Source organism: Octopus sinensis, linkage group LG12, assembly GCF_006345805.1.
Source record: "Octopus sinensis linkage group LG12, ASM634580v1, whole genome shotgun sequence".
In the NCBI taxonomy this organism is placed as follows: domain Eukaryota; kingdom Metazoa; phylum Mollusca; class Cephalopoda; order Octopoda; family Octopodidae; genus Octopus; species Octopus sinensis.
In genome coordinates, this window is record NC_043008.1 from 58,280,823 (window position 1) to 58,308,540 (window position 27,718).

A 27,718-nucleotide genomic window follows, 5' to 3' on the forward strand; every position below is an offset into this window, starting at 1 on the left:
TTATGTAGATTCAGAATATACAAATTTGTTTTTGGGGAAAGTGTTTTAGAAGGGGTGTGGGACGATTTTCGGAAAATACACCGGAGTCCACATCAATTTGCTTAACTTTCAGGAAAATGGATATTTTTTAATGAAATTGTCTACAAATATACCTCGGACTATGTAGATTCCGAGCATATTGGAATTTTGGGAGAAAACAACTGGGGACCATTTTTGCGAACTCTTCCCCAATTGGGGGTGTTTCGGAACAAGTCGTCTATATTTGCTACATTTTCTCTATTTTGTGCGTTTATGCATCCGTAGATTTCTACTGAAGCAACAGGCAATGAAGGCAAATGAAGCCCTCACCAGAAAACTCATGCTAAAAATAACAGCTAGATATCTGGTACACAGATGTGTATTATTAAGACGACTTATCTGTTGCATTCGATTCTTTTTTCACTTTAAGTAAATTCCCAGGTACACAGTTCTAATAGAAAGGCAGAAGACACCAGAAGCAAAAATAAGGAATATACCCGCACAGTTTAATATAGAAGTGTAAAGTATAATTTGTTACATAATCTCTACAATAAACATGATATTGAATGGAATAATTCCCCGTTTGAACCTTTTTTCATATATAATATATATATATATTATATATATATATATATATATATAATATATATGTGTGTGGTGTGTGTGTGTGTGTGAGGACACTGAGAATACGCATACCACCCCTTGTGCTTTATTTTTTATACAGATTCCGACTTTGTCTTCAACGGAGGTTCTGATATGCAAAAATCTACTTTTAGACTTTTAATACACCCACTCCTTAACTTTTCAATTTTTTTCCTGAAATTTTAAGAGTAGCTTTAAGGGTTATATACGGATGCACAAACGCACAAAACGGAGAAACTGAAACAAACATGGACGGCTTGTTCCGAACCTCTCCCCCAGTGAGGAACAGTTCGCAAAAAATAACCCCCGATCGTTTTTCCCACAAATCCTATATGCATGGAATCTACATAGTCCGAGGTATATTTTCAGACAATTTCATTAAAAAATATCCCTTTTACTGAAAGTTAAGACGAACTGAATTGGACTCCGGTGATTTTCCTAAAATCCTCCACCATCTTCTCTTAAAACACTTTCTTCACCTAAAAGTTGTATATTCTGAATCTACATGATATAACGCATATTTGTAGAAAATTTCATTTAAAAAATCAATTTTTCTTTAAGTTATCATGATCCAAAGTTGTTGGGGGTGGTGTGCAGAAAGCTTGTGGTGAGATGGTACCAATGGTCAATGATCTCATAATGCATGTGCTCCCAAACATTGCACAAAGCTTTAGCATCAGTCAATGGCTCTGTATGTGGGCCATTTTGGCCCCATGTAATGATGCTGTCAACAAAATTAATATGGGATCTCTTGCAGTTGTTGCACGGACAAGAACAGTCTTCCAAATCTCTCGACACAGACGATGATCAGGACCAGGCTGTAGCTTTTCCAACTGAATTCCTGAACTCTCTACAGCAATCTGGGAAGCTACCTCACCACTTAACACTAAAGAAAGGAGGCCTGTCTGGAGCAATGACACCAGACTGTGGAGGCACATGGCCTAGTGGTTAGAGCAGCAGACTCGCGGTTAAGGGATCGTGGGTTCGAATCTCAGACCGGGCGATGTGTGTGTTTATGAGCGAAACACCTAAGCTCCACGCGGCTCCGGCAGAAGGTAATGGACTCCACGCGGCTCCGGACTCTTTTGCCACAACTTTCTCTCACTCTTTCCTCCTGCATCTTGCAGCTCATCTGCGGCGGACCGGCGTCCCGTCCAGGTGGGGAACCTATACACCAAGAAACCGGGAAACCGGCCCTTATGAGCCAGGCGTGGCTCGAGAAGGAACAAACAACAATGGCACCAGACTGATGGTGACAGCGATGCAACCCCATGCCCTAGAGGCAACAATCATGACTGGGAACTATAAGGGTGAGGATGTCTTCACTCCACAGATTCCGTTAATCCCATATGACCTCCCCATTGAATTTAAACGATTCCAGTTCCCAGTAAAAATAAACTTGGCTATATCAATAAACAAGTCTTAAAGACATTCTCTCAAGGTTGTTGGACTTCACCTTTTTCTCTCATGGGCAATTAATTATATGTAGGATGTTCGCGAGTTGGAAATCCTCCAAATTCTTTCATTTATGCATCAATTGAAAGGACACACTCAAACCATCGTATATTTAGAAGTTCTAGATAATTAAACTGTGATTGATTTCCGGATTTACTTCAATACAGTTGTTTATACTCACGTCATCTGATAGAATTTATGTTAAATGTACTTGTTAACAGGAAGGGAGCGCCCGCAGGCTGGTTCTTCTCAAATTATGCATTTTCAGGTTCAACGTATATATATATATATATATATATATATTACATATACACACACATATATATTTATATATATATATATATATATATATATATATATATATATATATTTTGATAATCAGTGAGTCAAACTTCTCTGAATATAGATATATACAATTACGAAGGTCGAGGCAAATATCACCAGCTGACCGGTGTCTACTACTCTAGGCTGATGAAGGACCAACGATCCTGAAACACACGGTGTCCCTAGAGCAGTTCCGGCAGCCGGGGGTGTTTGTCTCCCCTTCGTATATGTATATAAGGACACAGGGAAAAAATGTGTCAAAGCTATCAGGAGGCGTTCGATGCTTCCTAGGGCTATACAGCGGTGGTGTATACCCCCTACTGTCACGTTCTTGTTAGATTGACAGTATACAACCATTCTCTCTCTCTCTCTCTATATATATATATATTAATAAATGAAATAAAACATATGCATATATATAAACATATATGTACGTACCTACCTCTACATGTACATATACACGCATATATGAGTACAGGACACAAAGGGACGTCGAACACAAAGAAAACGAAAACATAGACACAAACCAAAGGAACAGGACATTTTTTTAAAAACAACAAAAATGGAGTGCAGGACAATTAACACAACGAAAAAACCCTTCTTCAGTCGCTAAGGTTTCATCTACTCTACGTTTCGAAGGATAAAAGCGAGACGTATCTTCGACAAGAAACTTTCCTTTCTGCGAAAAGCAAATCAATTAAAATTCTGAGATCTTTTCGCAGAGGGGTAAAAAATGGTTAAAAAATGGTAAAAAAACAGGACAGTAACGACAGTACAAAAATATAAACAGTAAAAAAAAATATATAAACAGTAAAAAAAATATATATAACAGTAAAAGACAGGACAGGGAAAACAAGATAAGAAGGGCTGTTGACGCCGAATGAAAAAAGTATTGCAAACGCAGAATTTTTTATATATATATATATATATATATATACACACACACATATATATATATACATATATACACACACACACACACACACACACACACATATATATATATATACATATATATACACACACATATATATATATATATATATACATATATATATACACACACACACACATAGATATATATATATATAGAGATATATAGGAACACTCCGTCGGTTACGACGACGAGGGTCCCAGCTGATACGATCAACGGGACAGCCTGCTCGTGAAATTAACGTGCAAGTGGCTGAGCATTCCACGGACACGTGTATCCCTAACGTAGTTCTCAGGAAGATTCAGCGTGACACAGAGTGTGACAAGGCCGGTCCTTTGAAATACAGGTACAACTCATTTTTGCTAGCTGAGTGGGACTGGGGCAACGTGAAATAAAGTGTCTTGCTCAAGGACACAACGCGTCGCCGGGAATCGAACTGACGACCTTACAATCGTGTGCCGAATGCGCTAATCACCAATGCGTTATGATTTATAGCTGAATTCGCTTCCAGAAACACCGTTTACGTAGACGTGGCTATGTGTTAAGAAGCTCGCTTCCCAAGCACATGCTTCCGAGAACAGTTCCACTGCATGGCACCTTGGGCAAGTGTCTTCTACTATAGCCTCGGGCCAACCAAAGCCTTGTGAATCGATTTGGTAGACGGAAACTGGAAGAAGGCCTGTCGTATATATGTATACATGTATATATAATATATGTATATAATCTATTATTATATATATATATATATATATATAATATATATATATATATATAATATTAATCAAAAGACATACTGAGTATGTCTACCTGCTGGAAATAACAGTCTTATTTAAACCACTGAAAAATAACACTGATAATAACTAAGAGTTTTGACTGTTATTTCTAGCAGGCAAACATACACAGTATTTCTTTTGATTAATATAAATTTTAATCCTTCAGCTACTTATGTTTTTTTTTTATGGGAGCTGCAATCGTCTATATTATTAATTCTGCTGTTATCAATTTACTTATATTACCCGCGATAATATTTAATAATGTATTCGCAAATATTCACTCTTGAATTATTTGCTCCTAACTGGAATTCTTTTCACACTGAGACTGGAATATTTTGGCGCAAAACGAATCAATGCATCGCAAGCTTCAACGCGACGGGTTGGGTGATTTTTTTTTTATCGCGATGAGGCAGGTGATAATATTTAATAATAATATTTATACCATCTTCGCAAATATTCACTCCTCAATTATTTGCTCCCTACAGGTGTGTATATATATATATGTATATAAAATATATACATTATATATATGTATATTATATATATATATATATATATATATATATATATATATATATGTATGTATATATATATATATATATATATATATATATATATATATATGTATTATATATATTATATATACATATATATACATATATATATATATATATATATATATATATATATATATTTCAAATGAGGGTGAGAATTTGGATATAATTTAATTAATATCAATTTAACACCAGTGGTCTAGCATATTAAAATTGGAAGTTCAGTAAATTGTATTATATACGTATAAGGGGGATGACCACTATGTGGAGAACCCTTATGCTAGAAGTAGGTCCGCTTTGGTCTTACCACTAAGAAATGTTCCCAAGAAAAAATTCAGCAAACACCGGAACATAAGAGAGCAAGACAAATGAAAAGTAACAAAATGCAGATTATTCATATACATGTTTCACTACTAACAGATTACGTAATTTTACTTACGCAATTGTCCGTAGATCTTCAGTGTGACCGTCCATAAAAATATAATTTGCTGAAATATATGCGATGACGTCTGCATGTGGTCAGACCTGTATATAGTTCTATCTATTACACTTGCGGTTACCTTTCAAAAATCCTCGTTTTGGCACACCATGGTGGTCATCCCTCTTATATGTATATAATACAAGTTACTGAACTTTCAAATTTTAATATGCTAGACCACTGATGTTAAATTGATGTTAATTAAATTAATATCCAATTTCTCACATTCGTTTAAAATCTAAATTTCAATACGTTCTCTAACCGGCAAAAGCTACTGAAGTAAATTATTTTCTGCAGTATTATTTTCGGTAAAATCTATTACAGGTAAGCTACCACCTAATTACCCTTTTACTCTTTTATTTGTTTCAGTCATTTGACTGTCGCCATGTTGGAGCACCGCCTTTAGTCGAACAAAACGACCCCAGGACTTATTCTTTGTGAGCCTAGTACTTATTCTATCGGTCTTTTATGCCGAACCGCTAAGTTTATATGTATATATGTGTGTGTATGTCTGTGTACGTGTGTGTGCGTGTGTGTATGTGGAGACGTATGACTTAGTAGTGTCATACCTTCAGTTTTCCTAATGCAAGTAAATCCTCTATTTTCTGGGAGCGACAGCCAGGGTGGATCCTTATCTTTGTGTGCGTGGGTTTAGACTGCTTCAAATAATATACAACTCGTACTTAACGCGTTGAAGGCCTTTTTCTTTCCTTTGCCCAGTCGCCTGTATGCATACATATATAAATACATATAGATCTACACACACACATGCACATGTATATTTGTTCAAAATGTGACCGCGTGTGTACCGTTGGCGATTTTTTCCTCTGTCTTCTCTTCTCTGGATCTTTCCTTCTCCTATGTTTCCGACGAAGAGCTCCGCTCGAAACGTTAAACCCTCCTTCTTTCCTTCTTCCTGAGCGTCCAATACTACTATATTTGTTCCACGTCCTCGCGTTGTTGTGTTTTTTTTGTGCTTTCTTGTTTGGATTAACGATATATATATATATATATATATATATATATATATATATATATATATATATATATCTAATATATATATAATATATATATATATATATATACATAGAAATATTACATATCTAAATATTTCAGAGTTATGCGGTAACAAGCCATCACTCTCTTTCTCTCCCCCCTCTCTCTATATATATATATACATCATGTATATTGAATGGTAAGTATGTGAATGTGTGTGTGTGTGTATGTATATATATATATAAATATATATATACACACACACGCATATATATATAAATGTATACATATATATCTGAGACATTTTCGTTTTCTACTTCGTCGTCGCTGACATCGTCATCATCATCTTCATCATCATCATCATCATCCTTCTTCTTCTTCTTCTTCTTTCTTCTTCTTGCTCTTTATATATATATAGTGCCCATACAACAGTTACATGTGTACAATATATATGCATATAGATAACACATATATACAATGTAATATATATATAATATTATATATATATGTATATATGTATATATATATATATATATATATATATATATATATATTATATATATTATATATATATATCTTCGAAAGGGTATGTTCTTATTTTCAGTGTTTCCAAATCCAAACCAAGGAATTTCTGAGCTGATGATAGAAGTGTTGTTTTTGACTAATCTTGAAACGTACGTTCTCAAATAACCTTAGCATTTGTTTTTCGATGTCCTTACCCCCAAACTTTTGTGAGTTGAATAAGCAAACACTATATATGAGAGAGATTTTCTTTAAGTATTAGAAATAGCTTTAAAAAGTTTTTTAGCTGCTATTTCTAATGAGTTCAGTATGCGGCAAAGTAATTTATTTTACTAAGCCCTTTTATATAATGTAATAATTTGAATTCGCCTTGAATGGTCCCTTTGCATACTGAACACTTGGTGAAATTGATTAATAATTAATTAATTTTGCCCTCAATTGTTAAATTATAATTAATCTCCCTCTGATTAATGCTTCGGATTTTACCGAAATAAGCATAGTGTTTGATGTTTTTAACCCACGCTGGTGGAAAGGGGAGAACAGAGATTCTTCGCTTGCTTATTTGAATTTGTTGATACTGTTAGTTACGAGCAGATCTTCGAAAGGGTTGTTTTCTTATTTTCAGTGTTTCAAATCCAAACCAAGGAATTTCTGAGCTGATGATAGAAGTGTTGTTTTTGACTAATCTTGAAACGTACGTTCTCAAATAACCTTAGCATTTGATTTTTCGATGTCCTTACCCCCAAACTTTTGTGAGTTGAATTAAGCAAACACTATATATGAGAGAGATTTTCTTTAAGTATTAGAAATAGCTTTAAAAAAGTTTTTTAGCTGCTATTTCTAATGAGTTCAGTATGCGGCAAAGTAATTTATTTTACTAAGCCCTTTTATATAATGTAATAATTTGAATTCGCCTTGAATGGTCCCTTTGCATACTGAACACTTGGTGAAATTGATTAATAATTAATTAATTTTGCCCTCAATTGTTGAAATTATATATATATATGTATATATATATATATATAACGGGAAGCTTTATGGAAATAAACAAAAGACGAAGGCAGGTGGAAAACAAACGAACAATTGTATTAGTATGGCGCTCAGGAAATATAAATAAAACAAGTCTTTAACGTTTCGAGCCTACGCTCTTCAACAGAAAGATACACAGAGAGAGAAAAACACAGAAAGAGGAGAGAAAAAAAATGCGTGCAGTAGCTAACGAATCAACATATATATATATGTATATATATATATATATATGTATATATATATATATTATGTATACACACATATGCTCCTCCGCACATATAATATAATCAGTCATGTACATACATATTTACGAACGGACTGGAAGGCAAACAGAGGGGGGAGAGAGAGAGAGAGAAAGAAAGAGAGAGAAAGAGAGTATATGGGTGGGTGACAGAGAAAGCGTGGGTGTGTGGGTTGGTGTTTGTTTTATCAGTATACGAGATTGTGAGTCAACTAGAACAAAATAGTGTGAAATATCCAGGAAGATGTGTGATAAAATGAAACTAATTAGCAAAAATTGACATCATAATTATCTGGTATTAATTTTTAATTGATATCTAATATCAATATTTTCTGTGCGTATTAAACAGTTAATTCATAATCTAGGTAAAACGTTTCCTATTAGTTAACGAGATAAATGACTTTTCCATGCAAACATTATCGACGCTTAACTAATTACATTGACTTAATGTTCATTTCTGGAATTTTAATTAATGAATCTTCCAGCCTGTTTTGATAGCGGTACTTTAATACGTACATAAATTGTGTGTTTTACTTTAACATTTGATTATTCTTTATTATTATTATCATTAATATTATTATTATTATTATTATTATTATTATTATTATATTATTATTATTATTATTATTATTGTATTGTTGTTGTTGTTGTTGTTGTTGTTGTAATTTTTATTAAGGCAGAGAGCTAGCACACTCGTTAGCACGCCGGGCGAATTGCTTAGCGGTATTTCGTCTGCCGTTACGTTCTGAGTTCAATTTCCGTCGAGGTCGCCTTTGCCTTTCATCCTTTCGGGGTCGATAAATTAAGTACCAGTGACGCACTGGGGTTGATATAATCGACTTAATCCGTTTTTGTCTGTCCTTGTTTCTTCTCTCTGTGTTTAGACTCTTGTGGGCAATAAAGAAATAAGAATCGTCAGCATGCCGGGAAAAATGCTTACAGTATTTCGTCCATCTTTACGGTCCGAGTTGAAATTCCGAGGTAGTAGACTTTGCCTTTCATCCTTCGGAGTCGATAAAGCAAGTACCATTTGGACACTGGGGGGGGGGGGGCTTTGTAATAGACTTATCTCCATCCCTGCAATTGTTGGTCTTGTACCAAAATTTGAAGCCATAAGGTGGTGACTTGGTAGAATCCTTAGCGCACAGGGTAACATGCCTAGCAGCTTCTCCTCCGGTTTTACTCTCTGAGTTCAAATTCTATCGAGGTCGACTTTGTCTATTTATACTCATAATCATGTTATGTAAGTAAATGTCTGAGCGATAATCTGGAAAATGTAGGGTCTTCAAGCAGAGAAAGAGGCTGACTAAAACCAACCTCACATATACTGTCTATAAGTGGAACAATAAAAGAATACAACACATTCTTTATGTCCGATATGCAACAACTATCGTTGTTTTTATTCATATTCCATTGACAGAAATTTTGCTTCTCCGTTAGAAAACAATCCCTTCCTTCAAGGAAGAATTCTAATCGATAAAGTAAAATTATACATACATAATACATACACATATACATATATAGGCGCAGGAGTGGCTGTGTGGTAAGTAGCTTGCTTACCAACCACATGGTTCCAGGTTTAGTCCCACTGCATGGCACCTTGGGCAAGTGTCTTCTATTATAGCCTCGGGCCGACCAAAGCCTTGTGAGTGGATTTGGTAGACGGGAACTGAAAGAAGCCCGTCATATATATGTATATATATATATATATATATATATATATATATATATAAATCTCTCACCCACCCATATACCCTCTCTCTCTCTTCTCTCCTATAAAGAAGCTATTTTTAGCACTAGAGTTAACCACTTAGCGGTAACTCTCTTATATTTAAGTATATATATATATATATAATATATATATATATATATATATATATATATATATATATATATATGTGTGTGTGTGTGTGTGTGTGTGTGTGTGTGTATGTTGTATATCTGTGTTTGTACCCCCAACATCGCTTGACAACCGATGGTGGTGTGTTTAGGTCCCGGTAAATTAGCGGTTCGGCAAAAGAGACCGATAGAATAAGTACTAGCCTTACAAAGAATAAGTCCTGGGGTCGATTTGATTCGGCTAAAGGCAGTGCTCCAGCATGGCCACAGTCAAATGACTGAAACAAGTAAGAAGAAAAAAAGAATATACGTAAGTACGTTTCATTATACAAAGTACGTTGGCCAATCAACAACCGTATGTTGCCAACTGATGAACATTTTCTCTCCTACGTCCGTGCACTTAGGATGCCTGAATGCCGCTAAGGTTTTGGCAGAATTCCCGCAACATAATGACATAAAGTATCTCTGATTAGATATTCAAACCCAACAACGTTTCAAGTCAAACCTTTTCGCCACCAGACAATGGGCGATAGCACGAACAACATTCTATCACATAAGAAGATAACGTCAGTCGTTGTACTGGATTCTTTATTGCATGTTGTTATAAGCGATTATTGGTAGATTAATGCCTTAATTAAGGTGGATAATTAATTATACGGAAAAGGTTTGGTGATTTATTCGTTTAAAGGTGGTGGCAAAATTTCCCTTTGTTGCCGTAGGATTAAAATTCATATTTTCATTTTTAGTTCTTTAGAATTTTATCACGCCATCTTTTCTCACGAAATTTTAACAAACGCATGCAAAAAAAACTTATATCCAATGTATGCTACCAAATAGTTTAACCACCACCACCGCCACCACCACCACTACCACCAGTACCACCACAAACAACAACAACAGCACAACCACCACTCCTGCCAACACCACCTCCGGGATATAAACAAAAGAAATTGGGAGATATGGTTTTAACGAATGAAATAGGAACGTAAGGTTTTGACAAACGACTGTAAGGTTTTAAGAAATGAAGAGAAATGAAGTAGAGGAATAAGATTTTAACGATTGAAGTAGGAAAGTAAAGGTTTTAAACAAAGGCTGACGAAAAGCTTTGAACCGATTATGAATTGGAACTAAAATGCAAATAATTCGTAGCCAAAAAGAAATCTTCCAAACTCTCAAAGTGACCATAAAATATTGGATTTAACATGCGAAACCAGATGAAAGGAAAGTATTAGAGAATTCCAGAGAAAATAAAGAGAGGCAATACAAATTCAATATTCATTGAGCGAAAACTCAATAAAAGTCTTATTGGAATATTTCCAATGCGAAGTTTGTCAACGAAGATGGCAATAATAGCAGCAGAAATAAGAACCCAAAAATAAATTGAAACAACCAGTTTTGAGTGCCTTGATAGATACTAGAAAATCAAGTACTCTACACGTTTAGTGGATTTAAATGTTCATGCTTATAGCTGACAGAACAACAATATTAATTCTTAAAGTGAGAATATAAAAATATTATCGACCAATTAAACCCCTTACTTACAACATGGACGTTGTTAACTTCAATAAATGCCAATCATACTTAGCTTCCCAGTGATAACTTATGGAAGGAAGGAGAAAAATATTACTTAAGGCATTATCTTGACAAATGAGCAGTTCATTATATGTCAATGGAACATCACTTAAGGGCAGCAATGTTAATTCTTAGATATTTCTCACCTGATGCGATTGTCACACTTCTCTTTACAGCTTGTAAGATTGTAAGGTAGAGTACATAACATTGAGATCAATACGTATATATCTTTTCCGACAGGTATTTAATTTATCAGTAATTATAGACGAAAAAGCATCACCGACCTGTGATGGTTCGAATATATTAACCCCACATGCATGCATGTGGAGTTAATACCGAAGATGTCATCCACATCATAAGCAGTTGTCCGAAAATGTCATCATTGCATATCTACCGATAAAATATAATGTAGCTAGGACACTCTATAATGAAATCTGTCGGAAGGATAACCCCGAGGACAAAGAAATAAGGACCCAGCAGTATGGTAGATGCCATAGATACTCATAATAAAAAAAACAAGTAATGGTGGAATGTCCCAGTGAAAACGTCAATAAAATATAAGCACAACAGACTTGATATAATGATTTGGGATACGAAGAGAAATTGTGTACATATGTGGAAATTAGCAGCCCAGCAGATGTTAACATAAAAGTAAAGATCAGTAAAAAAGAGAATACCTACGTTGAACTGTTGGGAAATCTGAAGTTACTCTAGCCAGATTACAATTTCAGGTTTATAGCCATGAGTATAGCCATGAGTGTGGCCATGAGTATAGCTATGAGTGTGGCCATGAGTATAGCATTAATAGTGACTATATCAGAAGGGTTTGCTGAAGGACAGCTTACGTTGCTTCGACATATACAACATCATAAGCGGAAAGTGTAACCTCTCGAAAGAGCTGTTCTTCACTCCTGCTCCAGAGCGCCGGCTGCGGGGTCATTCCGAAAAGCTCTATCTGCGACGATTTCATCTCAATCGAAGGAGAGGAGCTTTCTCCGTCCGGGTTGCGGATCCGTGGAACAAGCTGCCAGACGAGATGGTGAAGATGCCGACGACCGCTTTGTTCAAAGCCTCCCTGGCCCTCAAGTGGCCTGAACTCTTTACATGAACACCACCCTGTACTTAACTCCATGTCCCCCTACATGGCCTTGCTATTTGCTTTTGAGCCAAATTAACTAACTAACTAACTAACATTTGTCTCAGATATCTTTTTATTCTTTTACCTGTTGCAGCCACTGGGTTGTAATCATGCTAGGGCGCTGCCTTGAAGTCTTTAGTCGGAGGAATCGATTTCGTTATTTATTTCAAATCTGTTGCTTATCTATTGTTCCTGTTTACCGAACGACTAAATCACGGAGATGTAAACAAACCAACGTTGCTTGTCAAGCGATGGTGAGACAAACGCAAAGGCGCACACACGCATACAAACACGGGACCGGAACCGTTGGCAAAGCTGACACAATATGGTCCTTATTCATTTCGAACATCACCTGGACAATGGTAGCCTTCAGTGAAAATATGTTATTATGAAGCGGTGAGCTGGAAGAAACGTGAGCACGCCGGGCGAAATGCTTTGCAGTATTTCGTCCGCCGCTGCGTTCTGAGTTCAAATTCCGCCGAGGTCGACTTTGCCTTTCATCCTTTCGGGGTCGATAAATTAAGTACCAGTTACGCACTGGGGTCGATGTAATCGACTTAATCCCTTTGTCTGTCCTTGTTTGTCCCCTCTGTGTTTAGCCCCTTGTGGGTAGTAAAGAAATATATGTTATTATGAGGATGATGATTAGTCTCCCTTTCAACAGCTCTTCACACAGACAGACAACCACACGTACACATACAAACACACAGGCAGACATACATGCACTTTTATATGATATATTTTCACACAGTTTTCATCTAATTCTTACACAACGGATACGTCGTGTTACAGCTTGGAGAAGAAACTATTCATTGTTATTTATAGGATAAATAAAAGTTTGAAAAATTGAAATGAATGTAGACAAATACTGAGAAGAGAATTTGAGGAAGCCAGAACATTAATATCATAAAAGAGTTGATCATGGCAAATGAGAAGAGACAGAAAAACATCAGCGGTCCGGTATCTATTGTAAAGTACATTGATACTAATTGATATTGCTTTGTTCGTATACTTTCGAGACAGAAGAAAGATATGAATCTGGTTATTTGAAACAATACGAGATTAAAAGTACAAACACGCACGTATATATACACATACATACATACACACCCATGATGTATGTATGTATTATGTATGTAAAAGGTCAAAACAATATAGGAATTTAATTGATCTATAGAGACGCATAAGTAAGTGTTCACTTAAACAAGATCAAGAAATTTAGATGAATTTGTCAAAGTAGACAAACTACCGAACAAAATTTTCGACGTAAGGCAAAATACACACACTCACACACAAACACACGCACACACATACAGAGACACACATACATACAGAGACACACACATAGAGAGACACACATATAGAGAGACACACATATAGAGAGACACACTCATACAGCATTTGAAAGACAACTCCAAACTGAAGAATGGTGGTGAGTTGCGTATAATGTAGAACAAAACAATACGACAATGTTGATGATGAAGGAGGAAGCTTTGTATAGTTGGAAACTTTATAAAATATCCTCTTCAGAATTGCAAAAATTTCCAATAAAGAAAGATAGAAAAGTAGAAAAAAAGCAGTAGAAAACAAGAACGACACTGGACATTATTTCCTGTCTCCAATGAAAAACAATAAATAAATATAAAACGGGCTTAAGTTACGTTCAGTTGTCGTCAGCTAGATGAAGCGTAAAGAGAAATCAAGCCACCTTATAATAATGAAAAACGAGATCGGTATTCTCTATACACTGATCGGTATCTAGGTCATTTTTGGCCATTTCTATATGATAATTATATATATATATATATATTATATATATATATATATATATAATATATATATATATAATATATATATATATATATATATATATATATATATATATATATATATATAACAGAAAAGAGGATTTTTGATTATTCCACGTGGTGAGTTGTAATGTATATAAGAAATTAAAAAAGGAAAATACGCACACTTACCTAGTTTTAATATAATTTTTAATATATCGACCGGTTTCGCTATCGCTAGTCATGATATTATGTTTTACTTATTTGAATATATATTTTTTCTTAAGAAGAAATTTTGTCCATGTTGTGTGTGATGATGAAATTCACGAGTGAATGACTTCACAAGTAGATAAATAAAGGGAGGTAATTGGTTGTCGCTATTATTGTTATTGTTGTGGGTAGGGGAGATAACTGTTCAGCTTTCGGTAATAGGTGGGGATTATATATGTGTAAAGACAGAGACAAATTTCAAAAACCTTGAGGGTGCGAGGGGTATTTGAGAACAGTTGTAGTATACAATAAAACAACTATATTTAAGCGTAAATAAAATTGTATTTGAATAAACATTTGTGCAATTAGTCTTGATAATGATTTTTAAAGCAAATTATTCTATGAAATCACCTTCTGCTTTGATAACTGCGGGACCGGAACCGTTGGCAATGCTGACACTATATGGTCCTTATTCATTTCGAACATCACCTGGACAATGGCAGCCTTCAGTGAAGCTATGGTGTTATGAGGATGACGATTAGTCTCCCTTTCAACAGCGCTTCACACGTAGTAGTCCATGGATTTCAAATCTGGCGAGTTTGGAGGCGACATATTTGGCATACATAATCATAAGATTGTCTGAAACCATTCTTGGGTGACTAGGGCTTTGTGAGAAGATGCTGAATCTTGTTGAAACACGTATGGTCTTCCATTGCATACTTCAGCAATCCACGGCTTGATAACTGTTTCCAGTACCTCAATGTATCCAGCAGCATAAATTCTAAGACCCCGTGGAAAAAAAGTGGGGAAGCATCACATGACCTTCGCTAATTACCGCTCCTAAAACCATCACTGTTGCTGAAAATATCGTGTGCATCACTCTTGGTACTTCAGAAGGATCTGAACATAACCACATCTCATTTTTTCTGTTAGACTTTTGATCCTGGTCAAAGATTTTTTCGTCAGAGAAAACCCAAAGCATGCTTTGTTCACGAGGGTTTTTTACTTTGTAAGTAAGCGCTTTGAACGGATGAGATGGTTTTCCTGTCTTTGCAGGCGCTAATCGGTTTTTCCACATTACATAGAACTTGTATCGAATGTAACGATGTACTACAGTTCTGATAGTCCACTCTGACACCCGACGTTCTTTAGCAATGGACCTCATTGTCCTTTTAGTGTCTGAGCGTTGTGAATGTTTTTCTCTCTTTGATACAGGTGAAACATTGCCATCCCATACCTCCAATTCCAACCGAACTTTGCGTCCAAATGATCTTGCAACATTTAGGAAGTTGCCTAATTTCTAAATCACTGTGGTTTGCATGTATGGCAACAACGACTGCCTGTCTTTTCATTTCTTGAGTTAGCATGATATCTTGAAAGGATAATCTGAAAAAAAAGATACATTAAACAATCAGAATGAACTAAAAACGCATACATACATACGTGTATACATACATGCATACATACATAAATGCATGCATGCATACATACATACATACATACATACATACATACATACATACATACATACTACATACATACATGATGGCTGCCCCCTCGTTATCGAGTATGGTCATTGCACGAAGCTTAACTGTTATTGATGCTGTGATGGAATGTGACTTTTTAGCCCAGCTAAAAATCTACAATATCTTGTACAGAATTGGCAGCAAAAACCTTTACCGGCAATAGCCGGCTGTAGTTGTAACTGGCCTTCATGTACCTTTGCTTATCGTGTAAGTCCTTCCGCCGAATTACACTCCCTTCCACATGCTTGGCAGATATGATTAGTATGGTGTGTAGCACTACCACCAGTGGCCTGATTGTCACTCATCTGTCTCGCTTTATGACTACGAAGATGACTCTTGAGTCCAGCTTTACTGAAGCAGGGTCTTGCACATACACTGCATGTGAGCGTCATAGGAAGACCCTTACCGTCTGGAAGTGTAACAGCAATGCCCTTCCTGACATCCCTCCTTACTTTCTTAAGCGCAACTCGAGATTTCTCAAAAGTAGCTGTCCCCTCATACACAATCCTTCTCCACCTGCTACGGTCAATAGCTATGCCCTCCCATGTGTCGGGAGAGATGCTAGCATCTCTTAAAGAAGCCTTCAGCAAATCTTTATGCCTTTTATTTGGTTTATATGGAGGTCGATCTTCTTTAGCTAACTCTCCATTAAAAGAGTTGGTTTGGTATCCTTGAATCTTTCATCCAAACCAGATGAACACTCCATCTGAGCCTTTGCTGCAACACAAGAGCTTCTATACTTTCACACCAAGAACTTTCCAATATCTCAAGATCACTGATGCGGTCCTCCCACTTAATGCCATTGATCCATCTGAGACACATCTGATGGAAATGTTCCAGTTGTTTAAGGTGGTATGGATATGTGACCCAGATCACACAGGCATAAAGAAGAGAAGAGAGGACACACGTCTTGTACACCTTTATCTTTATCCTCCTGCATACATACATGTATACATACATACATGCATAAATACATACATGCATACATGCATACATACATACATACATACAAACGTACATACAAGTGTCGAAGTGCATTCCTAGACCAAGTTTGCATACACGAGGCTGATAGCATCATAAGACTTGGAAGGCAGCTCCTTGAGCAACACTCTTTGTTTGATAAACTTAAATAGATGCCCAAAGAAGTCACATGACTACCGAAAAGTATCATCAGATGAAAGAATGAGCGTATATGAGCAGATGACAATGTAGAGATATGTTAGTAGAAACTTCCGAGATGATACTAAGATTGATCATTAAAGCAGTCTATCATGAACCAATAGCCGGATTACTACCTCCCACTTTGAAGGATATGCGTTTGCAATCCAGGAACAGGAAATATCAACCAAATACTTGATGTGCAAAAGGGATAGAGATGCAAGAAAAGCAGTAACATGTGACAACCGATGCAGACTTTAAGGTGTTAACACCGAAGATATCACCCACATCATAGGCAGTTGTCCGAAAATGCTATCACAGTATTATCTACCGATGAGACATGACATTGTAGCTAGGACACTCTATAATGAAAACCATCGGAAGGATAACCCCAAGGACAAAGAAATAAGAACTCAGTATAGTAGAAGTCTACCGGTCACTCTTTAAAACACATGTCTGTATTCGCATTGTCCTTGCACAGGGGCCATCCGGACTCCCGTTTTCGCCGTGAGCTGGGATTAATCTTCTCTCTTCACTCCTTTGCGCCGCATGGCCTCAAATCTCCTCCCCTCTTCATCTAACCCTCCTCTTCTCTCCTCTAGTCCTCTCACACCTACTTCCTCCCACCCACCTCTCCTCTCTTGTTCTGGCACCTACTTCCGCTCTGCACTCCCACCCACCTTCTCCCTTCCAACCCTACCATCCCTATACATCCCAACCACCCCACCCCACCACCACACCACACCACACTACACCATATCACACCACACCACACTACACCATATCACACCACCCCGCACACACTAGCACCGACCACTTCCCAGCACCCACACCAGTACACACACTAGCACTAACCACTTCCCTGCACCTACACCATCATCCACACACCTACACATGTACACACGCACACGTCAATATCACCAGTCCGCTCCACACGTATGCACACGCACATACACGCTCTCACATACACACACACGCTCTCACATACACACACACGCTCTCACATACACACACACGCGCACCTTCGTTTTGGGATCACCATTACTTTATTTCCCCCCTTCTTCCTAGCTCTCCTGTGCGACCACTCTGTCCGGCATTTGCCATGATAGATCGCTAGCCACCATAACTTTTTCTATTTTCTCTCCCCGTTTCTTTCTGTGTTCAGTTCTGTCGAAGAGTGTAGGCTCGAAACGTAAAAGACTTTCTCACTTCCCGTTAAACTAATACATCTGTTTGCTGTTTACACACCCGTTTTCGTCTTAAGTTTTTTTTTTGTAAATTCTCATTATATATATACATACGTGCATACATACATAAATATGGCAGTCTTCGTGTTTTGTTTTTTTTTTGTAAATTTTCACTATATATATATATATATATATATATATATATATATAATATATATATATATATATATATATATATATATAGACATACGTGCATACATATGGCAGTCTTTTAACGAGGTGCTTGAGATTCAACATTCAGAGAGATGGCACGAAAGGAAAGAAGAAAGACAGGGTTAAGTTCCTGTATAGTTGAAGAAATTGACAGAATTGAAAGGTGTCTGACTTCAAAGAAATATTCAATGGAAAAGAAAGAACAGAGTCAAAGCAATTTTAGCCGGGCTTCTAGAGACGTTGAATACAATCAAAAACTTTTGATGAATAGTTAAAGCAAATTGTTAAAGCAAAACTTTATATAACTATTATTATCATCGTTACATGTTGTTAAAAACTATGTTTATGGGTTCGTTTGCTTGAATATTGTGGTGGAAATAATATATACGAATTCTTTTCAGGTTTTCATTTAAAATGGTGTTCGGCCTAGAGCTTTTCAAAAGTTTATTTTTTCTGCCGGAAAGAGGCACAAGGGAGGTATTCTAACTGTCATTGCTATCTGTTTTCTAATAATGTCAAAATAAAGAAAAGTCCATTAGATTATTCACATGTTTCAACGGACAAAATATCGTCGATTAAAAACAGATGATTAAATGCACAATGTTTAATAGATTTAAAGTTATCTCTGAAATACTGTTAGAATGGTAAATTATATAACAAATTCAGGTTTTGTATTTGTGCTTTATTCAGCAATCGTCAAATGCTGTATAAGTTTGTGTCAAGGAGGACAATGTTTCGTTAATGCAAGCAACTTTACAAAACAACGACAACGAAATATTGTTAAGTTAAGCATGTATGAAATGTATATGACCCAAGAGAATACAATGAATGCGGCAAGCATTATCGATTTTACTGGTTTCAGTTGGTCGTTTTAGAATTAGTTCTTCTCTTAGAAAAACAGAATGAAATAAAATAAAATAAATACTAACGGAAATAGAGTTATATCCCTACCTAAATTTAAGACCAATTATATTCTGCCAATATTCAATTACTTCAATTAAATTTCGGTATTTAACGATTTTGGAATTAATCGCTATGGTATTTCAACAAATAATAAAAATTCGTTGTTCTTAATTTTATTTCAGTTCTTTGTCATTCGACAGTGTATTTATAATGAGATTAGTGTCACGAGTAACGTAGAGGAAGAGGCAAGCTCCACGAGAAAGATCAGTCAGATATTCAGGTTCCAACTTCAGGCGTGGCCGTGTGGTAAGAAGCTCGCTTACGGTTTGACGTGATTCATTTGTTTTGTTGGATTTGTGTGAGATAGACGTGTCTTTTTGGCTGTGTGACGTTTTTCCTCTTGTGTGATGGAGAGGCGTCCACCGAGGAGTTGCGAAAAGTTTAAGTTGTTCTGTGTCAAACGTGGAAAGCTGCTCTCCCTCGGACTATGTGTCGTCTGAGGAAGAAATGGTTGAGTGCCTGAAGAAAATAGACAAGGCTATGGAAAATAGAAATTATGGTGCTGCGACGGAAGAAAAGTACGAAGACATAAGGCTGGAAGATGTAAGCAAGTATAAGGGAATACTGAAAAGGGAGGGGAACGAAGTGAAGGTGTTCTCCACCGAAGAACTCTTAAAAAAAACAGCGGAAATAACGGTAGTTTATAGCACGTACTTGGTGGCAGCTGGAAAAATTGATAACATGTCTACGGTACAGATAGAAAAGGTGTTAAGATCAGTCTGACAAGGGATTTCGTATCTTGCAAGAGGTAAAAAATTTGGAACGGTAGAGGTGCAGTGCGAAAAGGTAGCTACCACCAGGCTGCACTCGGCAACACTGCTGAAAACGAATGAGGTAATTCTTCTACCCGTATACCCTTATACCTTGGGTGACGTGCTTCCAGTGTTAGGGTGGAGGAAATACCTCCAGAGGTGGATGTAGCCTGGTTGGTGGCTGCTATACTACCTGGAATGGAGGAGAAGGTGGTGGTCCTACAGGCCATCAAAACACCTCATAGGAACTGGAAGGGACAAACCCATGACATGGTGGTGCAAATCGCGGAGGAGGACATCGAAGAAAAAGGTCGAAAGTATTACAGTGGGAGAGACGATTTTAAGGGTCTGAGTGGAAGGGGAAGGACAAGGAGAGACTGAAGGAAAATGTGGTTGGTGTTACACTGCCTATGGAGAAGTGAGGTGGAACCACAGAAGAAGACAGGTACCAGGGTACCAGCTGGGAAATGGTGGAGAAGAAGAGCAGGAAGAGGAGCCACGTGGTGAAGGATGACCCCAACCCACACCTACCCGACTCCCACCCACACCCATTTTACCCCAATCAACTCCTAGAGACACCAGCCCTCTCTATGCCCCACTTGACAAACACAAGCACATAGGAGCCCCAAATTTCCTCACCCTCGCCTTTGAAAAAACATATATTGTACAATGGAGAAAACGAAGAACTGTATGACAAAATAGAATTGTGGGACAATGCTATAAAAGTGGTGCCCGAGTACATATTATAGTGTAGTGGCAGACCCAGAATATATATCGGAATTGAAGGGCTATGTGGTGGGTCAAGAAATTTGACACCAGCTCAATGCCGAAACAAGTTTTCAGGATATTTACTCTTTTACTCTTTTACTCGTTTCAGTCATGTGACTGTAGTCATGCTGGAGCACCGCCTCTAGTCCAGCAAATCGACCCCAGGACTTATTCTCTGTAAGCCTAGTACTTATTCTATCGGGCTCTTTTGCCGAACCGCTAAGTTACGGGGACTTAAACACACCAGCATCGGTTGTCAAGCGATGCTGGGGGGGGGGAGACAAACACAGACACACAAACATATACACACACATACATATATACGACGGGCTTCTTTCAGTTTCCGTCTACCAAATCCACTCACAAGGCTTTGGTCGGCCCGAAGCTATTGTAGAAGACTCTTGCCCGGGGTGCCACGCAGTGGGACTGAGCTCGGAGCCATGTGGTTTGTACTTACCATACAACCACTCCTACGCCTAAAAAAATATAATGTAAACATTCTTCGGAAAGATGGTAATTAGCAGTCGCTAAAAATGAAAAAAAAATAAGCATTATAAACTAGCTTAAAAAAAGGTTGTATTAACAGGTTCAATGAAGTCGCTCGGAGGTGGGGGCCAAACGGCTTCCTTTCATATTTCATTATATAAATTCATTCCTTTCATTCGTTTTGATTTTTTTTGTCCCTACCTTGTGCTGTCCTCTTTGTGTAAGGCCTTCATGGTCAATTTCATAAAATAAAGAAGCTTGCTTTCCAAGCACATGGCTCCGGGTTCAGTCCCACCGCATCGCACCTTGAGCGTCTTCCGTTACAGCCTCGAGCCAACCAAAGCTCGTCATATATATACGTCTTAATGTGTGTGTCTTTGTGTCTCTTTGTCCCCCCCCCCACCAACGCGGGACAACTGGTGTTTATGTGTTTACGTCTCCCGGAACTTAGCGGTTCAGCAAAAGGATTCAATTAAATAAGTACTAAGCCTAAAAAATAAGTCCTGGGGTCGATTTGTTCCACTAAAACCCTTCACGGGGGTGTTTCAGCATGGCCGCAGTCTAATGACTGAAACAAGTAAAAAAGTAAAAAGCATATATATATATATATATATATCACCGTGATCACCGTGACCGACCAGGCTATCAGATGTTGTTACACATCGCTGGTCACAACGCGCTTCGCATTGTTTTAGCCTTCAAATGACGCCACCCCGCTGGCTAAGCGAACAGGCCAACAGAAGAAAGAGTGAGAGAAAGTTGAGGCGAAAGAGTACAGCAGGGATCGCCACCACCCTATGCCGGAGGATCGTGGAGCTTTAGGTGTTTTCGCTCAATAAACACTCACAACGCCCGGTCTGGGAATCGAAACTGCGATCCTACGACCGCGAGTCCGCTGCCCTAACCACTAGGCCATATCGCCTCCACACACACACACACACACACACACACACACACACACACACACACACACACACACACGCACACACACACACACACACACACACCACACACACACACACACACACACACACCACACACACACACACACATATATATATATAATTATAAAAACATAATTATAGTTAAGGGTTACTGGAAATAACCAGCGCCTGCGCTAGAAATAGATGTCAAACACCTACAATCCACTCTAAGATCTTTTCCCTATATTCAACCACAGGTATGAACGCGAGGGAATGAGCAAGAACATATACAACATTCTGGATAATTCTATACCTCGAGATTTCATGCTCTGCAAAAGATTGCTCTGCAATTATATGAGAAGCCTAGAGCATAAAAATGACCGTATAGGTAACATTGATTTTTTTTTACGTATGTAATTATAAAAATATAATTATAGTTAAGGGCTACTGGAAATAACCAGCGCTTGCAAATAACCAGTAGCATTGCAGAGCATGAAATCTCGAGTTATAGAATTATCTAAAATATTATATATTTTCTGTGGTTGAATATAGAGAACAAATTTTAGAGTGGATTGTAGGTATTTGACATCTACTTCTAGCGCAGGCGCTGGTTATTTCCAGTAGCCCTTAACTATAATTATATTTTTATAATTATATACGTATAAAAGTTAATGTTACCTAGACGGCCATTTTTATGCGCCAGGCCACTGATATAATCATCTTTATGATACATACACGGGTGTGTATGATTGTGTATAGAAGAATAGTGTATAGAAGAAATTCCAACTTTGATTTTCGCGCTTCATCTACAATCCTGGTTGGATGTCTTGTGTAATGTGCTTCTTCGTCGCTCGGGTTTACTTCGACTGGTTACATCGCATCTTTACAGAGACTGTTTTCGTAACCAACTTTGCTCTATCTTCGTAGCCAACTTTTACTGTATATATACTCAGCAATACACCAGTTCCAGTGTTTCTGTCACTTTTGGAATCTGGTCTGGAAGACGTTTTCCATAAGCGAGTCGAGAACCTTCTGCGATTTGCTCTGGGTCTCGACAATGGTGTTAAAACGGCGATTTTTGAGTTGCATTTTCCTCTCAGGGAAAAGATGGAAGTCCGCATTTTCTAAATCTGGCGAAAAGGTTGGGTGCGGAAGTGATACATTGTTTTTTTTGGGGGGGGGGGGCAAGAAATTCAGGATTGAGGAAAGCTCGGTGACGGAACATTAACGTCGTGAAGAATCTCATTCTTCGCGCTCCAGAGATCCGGCTGCTCTCGCCGAATATCTTCCATCAAACGCTTCAAAATGGCTAAGTAGGACTCTCTATTGACATTCTTGTCCTGGGGAACAACTTTTCGATGTACAATACCACATTTCTGGAGGTGACATTACAGGTTTTCCAGATCACCCATCGTCTCTCGTCCATGTCACTCGAAACGTTGTGTTCAATCCATTGCCTCGTCGCTATAAGTTTGCTGAAATATGCTCAATATCTCTGTACCAGACTTCCCAAGTTTAACGCAAAATTTCACGTTGACTCTTTGTTCCAACTTCTGTTCATGACAAAATCCCAGACTACAGCATACACGTGATCACAAAAACACAAATTGCACAACTTGCAATCTCTACACATCGATGTCACGCGGCATACTGCCTCATGAAGGTCATTGTTAGCTCTCACTGCGCACGGAACAGTATGCTGCTATTTGTTGGTGCGCTACAGAACTAGTCCGGGGACTTTACGATACCGCCACGTACAAAACTTTACTGTCTTAACAAATGACATACTTGAAAATTGTAGTTGTAAGCACCATGTGGTTGAATAAAAGATGGGCTGGAATCGACATGCTTGAACGGAAATGACCTGGAAGTAAACAAGAAGAAAGCCATTATATAAGCGGTACATGTTCTGGAAGATTTAATATATATACACCACCGTGATCACCGTGACCGACCAGGCTATCAGATTTAGAGGACAAGATATATTAGCGCTGTGAAGAAGCAAGCATTGTTTAATCGTGCTTGGATAGGAATGGAAATCGAAGTTTGGTACACAATATTGATACAAATTGTCCTGTGTTACATTAAAGCCTATTGACCTATAATACTGTATTGAATCCTATTCACCATAGTTTTATAGAAAATGTATTGACCCCCCAAAAAAATACTAAAGGCGGTGCTCCAGCATGGCCGCAGTCAAATGACTGAAACAAGTAAAAGAGAGAAAAGGGAGAGAGTAACATTGTCTGTATTCTGCTGCAGTTCAAAAAGGACATCAATTTGTCCAGTTCAGACAGACCAATGGATGGAAGCACTCCGTCGGTTACGACGACGAGGGTTCCGGTTAATCCGATCAACGGAACAGCCTGCTCGTGAAATTAACGTGTAAGTGGCTGAGCACTCCACAGACACGTGTACCCTTAACGCAGTTCTCGGGGATATTCAGCGTGACACAGAGAGTGACAAGGCCGGCCCTTTGAAATACAGGTACAACAGAAACAGGAAGTAAGAGTGAGAGAAAGTTGTGGTGAAAGAGTACAGCAGGGATCACCACCATCCCCTGCCGGAGCCTCGTGGAGTTTTTAGGTGTTTTCGCTTAATAAACACTCACAACGCCCGGTCTGGGAATCGAAACCGCGATCCTACGACCGCGAGTCCGCTGCCCTAACCACTGGGCCATTGCGCCTTCACAGAGAGACCAATATATTAAGTGTGACAGATGTCTTAAATGTGTCTTGTAACCTATAATCTTCATCGCCTTTTTCGAATCTATAAATAGCTGTCTGTGGACGTTGCGTCATGTAACCACAACAACGAGACAAAAAGGAAAGTTATATTCAAATATATATCCGACTGGCTCCAATCTTCCTTTGTTCAATATTGACATACGTCATCTTTTAGCAACACAGTCTACATTACATAACATTCACAAGCAATTATCGCTTTCCGTTTATGATTTTCAGTTTGGAAAAGTTAAATAAATTTTACCTGGAAAATATTGCGATAACTATTGAAGAATAAGAATTTTTTTATTTATGGAATTACGTTTAAAATTTTCAAAAACAATAATATCGTTTTCATCTACTATGGCAAATTAAGCTCTCTCTCTCTATATATATATATCACTAGCAGTATCGCCCGGCGTTGCTCGAGTTTGTAAGGGAAATAACTATATAAGCATTTTTAGAGAGTTATAGCCAAAAAATAGCCAAAAAATGCATTAAAAATGGAAAAAAATGATGGTAAATTTTTTAAAAATCGTTGACTCATCGTAGACATTTTTAGAGAGTTACTTCCCTTATATAATAGCGAAAAAATGCATTAAAATGGAAAAAAATGCTGGTAAATTTTTTTTTAAATCGTAGACTCATCGTAGACCAAAATTTATATATGACTATGTTTTCGTTGATAAAGGCTTGCTAAACTATTCTAAGCCTACATTTTTCTTACAGAAGCACAACACTTTTCTCCACGGGGTGAGAAGTTTCCCGTACGCTTAGATGAAATCCTTATATAGTTTACAGTACTTCTACTGGCTGCACCGATGACTGTTTCCATACTGTAGTACATCTAAGGGCGGGGTAGAATTCATCTGTTGAAATTGTGCACACCACGGAGACCACGCATTATTCATTGTAAGACTCGAAGCACCAGATCTTTTTCTTACTTTGCGACGCATTTTAAAATTAGCCAGCCGTTTTTACATTTCTAACTATAGAAGCGATAAAATCAAATGTTTTCTGCATACAAACATTTCAACCAAAGTATTGAGGATTTAAATGAAATGTTTTCACTATCAACAGGAAGTACATCGGAATAAACACCTCATGTAAGAGGTGACATGTTGCTGTCCCGAAAATGACTGACATTAATACAGACAGTATCATGTAACCTAGAATGGGCATCAAGTTAAAACAGAAGAACCGACGAAAAACAAGCTGTATCATCTCACAGTCTTCACTGACAATAAATTACAGTTTAGAATTTCATTTCCTATTATGTTATAAACATTTTATGTTCTACGCGGCGTCGGTTCGATCTTTGATCTGAAAGTCAACAACTAGTTTGAACCGTTACCTTTCATCAACGCATATTTAGCTTTTCATGTTTAAACATGACATCAGTCATAGTTAAATGATGTTTGGTAGCATTGCTATGTCTGCAAAAAGAATAATAACACTCGAACAGTGATTATTAAAGACAGTTAACAATAATAGACTCCTGGTTGTAGTTATTCACGATGCTCATGTCTATTTGCTGCAACGAGAAAATTGTCACTGTCAAATACAGTAACCCGACTGAAGCACGTTTCATCTGTCTTATATGATTAAAGACAGCTGTCTCAAGACATTAGTGCTAATTTGCAGGTAGCCAGACGAGATTCTCCGCTGCTGAAACATTGATTTCCGGATGTTGAATTAAGTGATTTGGTTGTATAGTTTAAAGAGTAACATTACAGAATTATCACGATTACAGCTTTTGCTAACATAAAAACTATAGTTCTTGTGATTTACTGGCAAACATTCTGAAATTATCATTCAAGAATCAGACTGGGAATGGAATTTTTTTAAGGGCGAAATAAAAGACCGGAAAATAAAAATAAAAGCAATGAAAAATACAATGACAAAAGTGTAGAATGAGTTTGTCCTATTGTTGTTGTTTAGAACGTTTTCTTATTTCTTTATTGCCTACGAGGGGCTAAACATAGAAAGGACAAACAAGGACAGACAAAAGGATTAAGTCGATTACATCGATCCCAGTGTGTAACTGGTACTTAATGTATCGACCCCGAAAGGATGAAAAGCAAAGTCGACCTCGGTGGAATTTGAACTCAGAACGTAGCGGCAGACGAAATACTTATTTCTTTACTATCCACAAGGGGCTAAACACAGAGGGGACAAACAAGGACAGACAAACGGATTAAGTCGATTACATCGACCCCAGTGCGTAACTGGTACTTATTTATCGACCCCGAAAGGATGAAAGGTAAAGTCGACCTCGGAGGAATTTGAACTCAGAACGTAGCGGCAGGCGAAATATGGTCTTCTACCATAGATTTACTCAAATCGAGTAAGTAAAGACGTTCCACACATGATCATCCCACATAGTAGAACATTGTTCACTGTACTTTTTTGAACGGTAGCATGTGAAAAGTATTTGACTAACATTGATAGAAAATCGTGCAATAATATAAAAACTCCTTTGTTGGCTGTTATAAGTTTAAGTGTCA

General features: G+C 37.6%; 1 long non-coding RNA gene across 1 annotated transcript in view; it reads right to left on the reverse strand.

Moving 5' to 3' along the window:
- The window catches only part of LOC118765542, an 18,814-nt gene extending 829 nt beyond the window's left edge, over positions 1–17,985 (reverse strand). Inside the window, exons 1-2 of the long non-coding RNA XR_005001405.1 lie at positions 17,975–17,985; positions 6,462–6,469 (exon numbers count right to left, since the gene is read on the reverse strand). This is a non-coding gene — a long non-coding RNA (uncharacterized LOC118765542). The remainder of the gene's footprint in view (positions 1–6,461; positions 6,470–17,974) is intronic.
- Between the last annotated feature and the right edge of the window lie 9,733 nt (positions 17,986–27,718).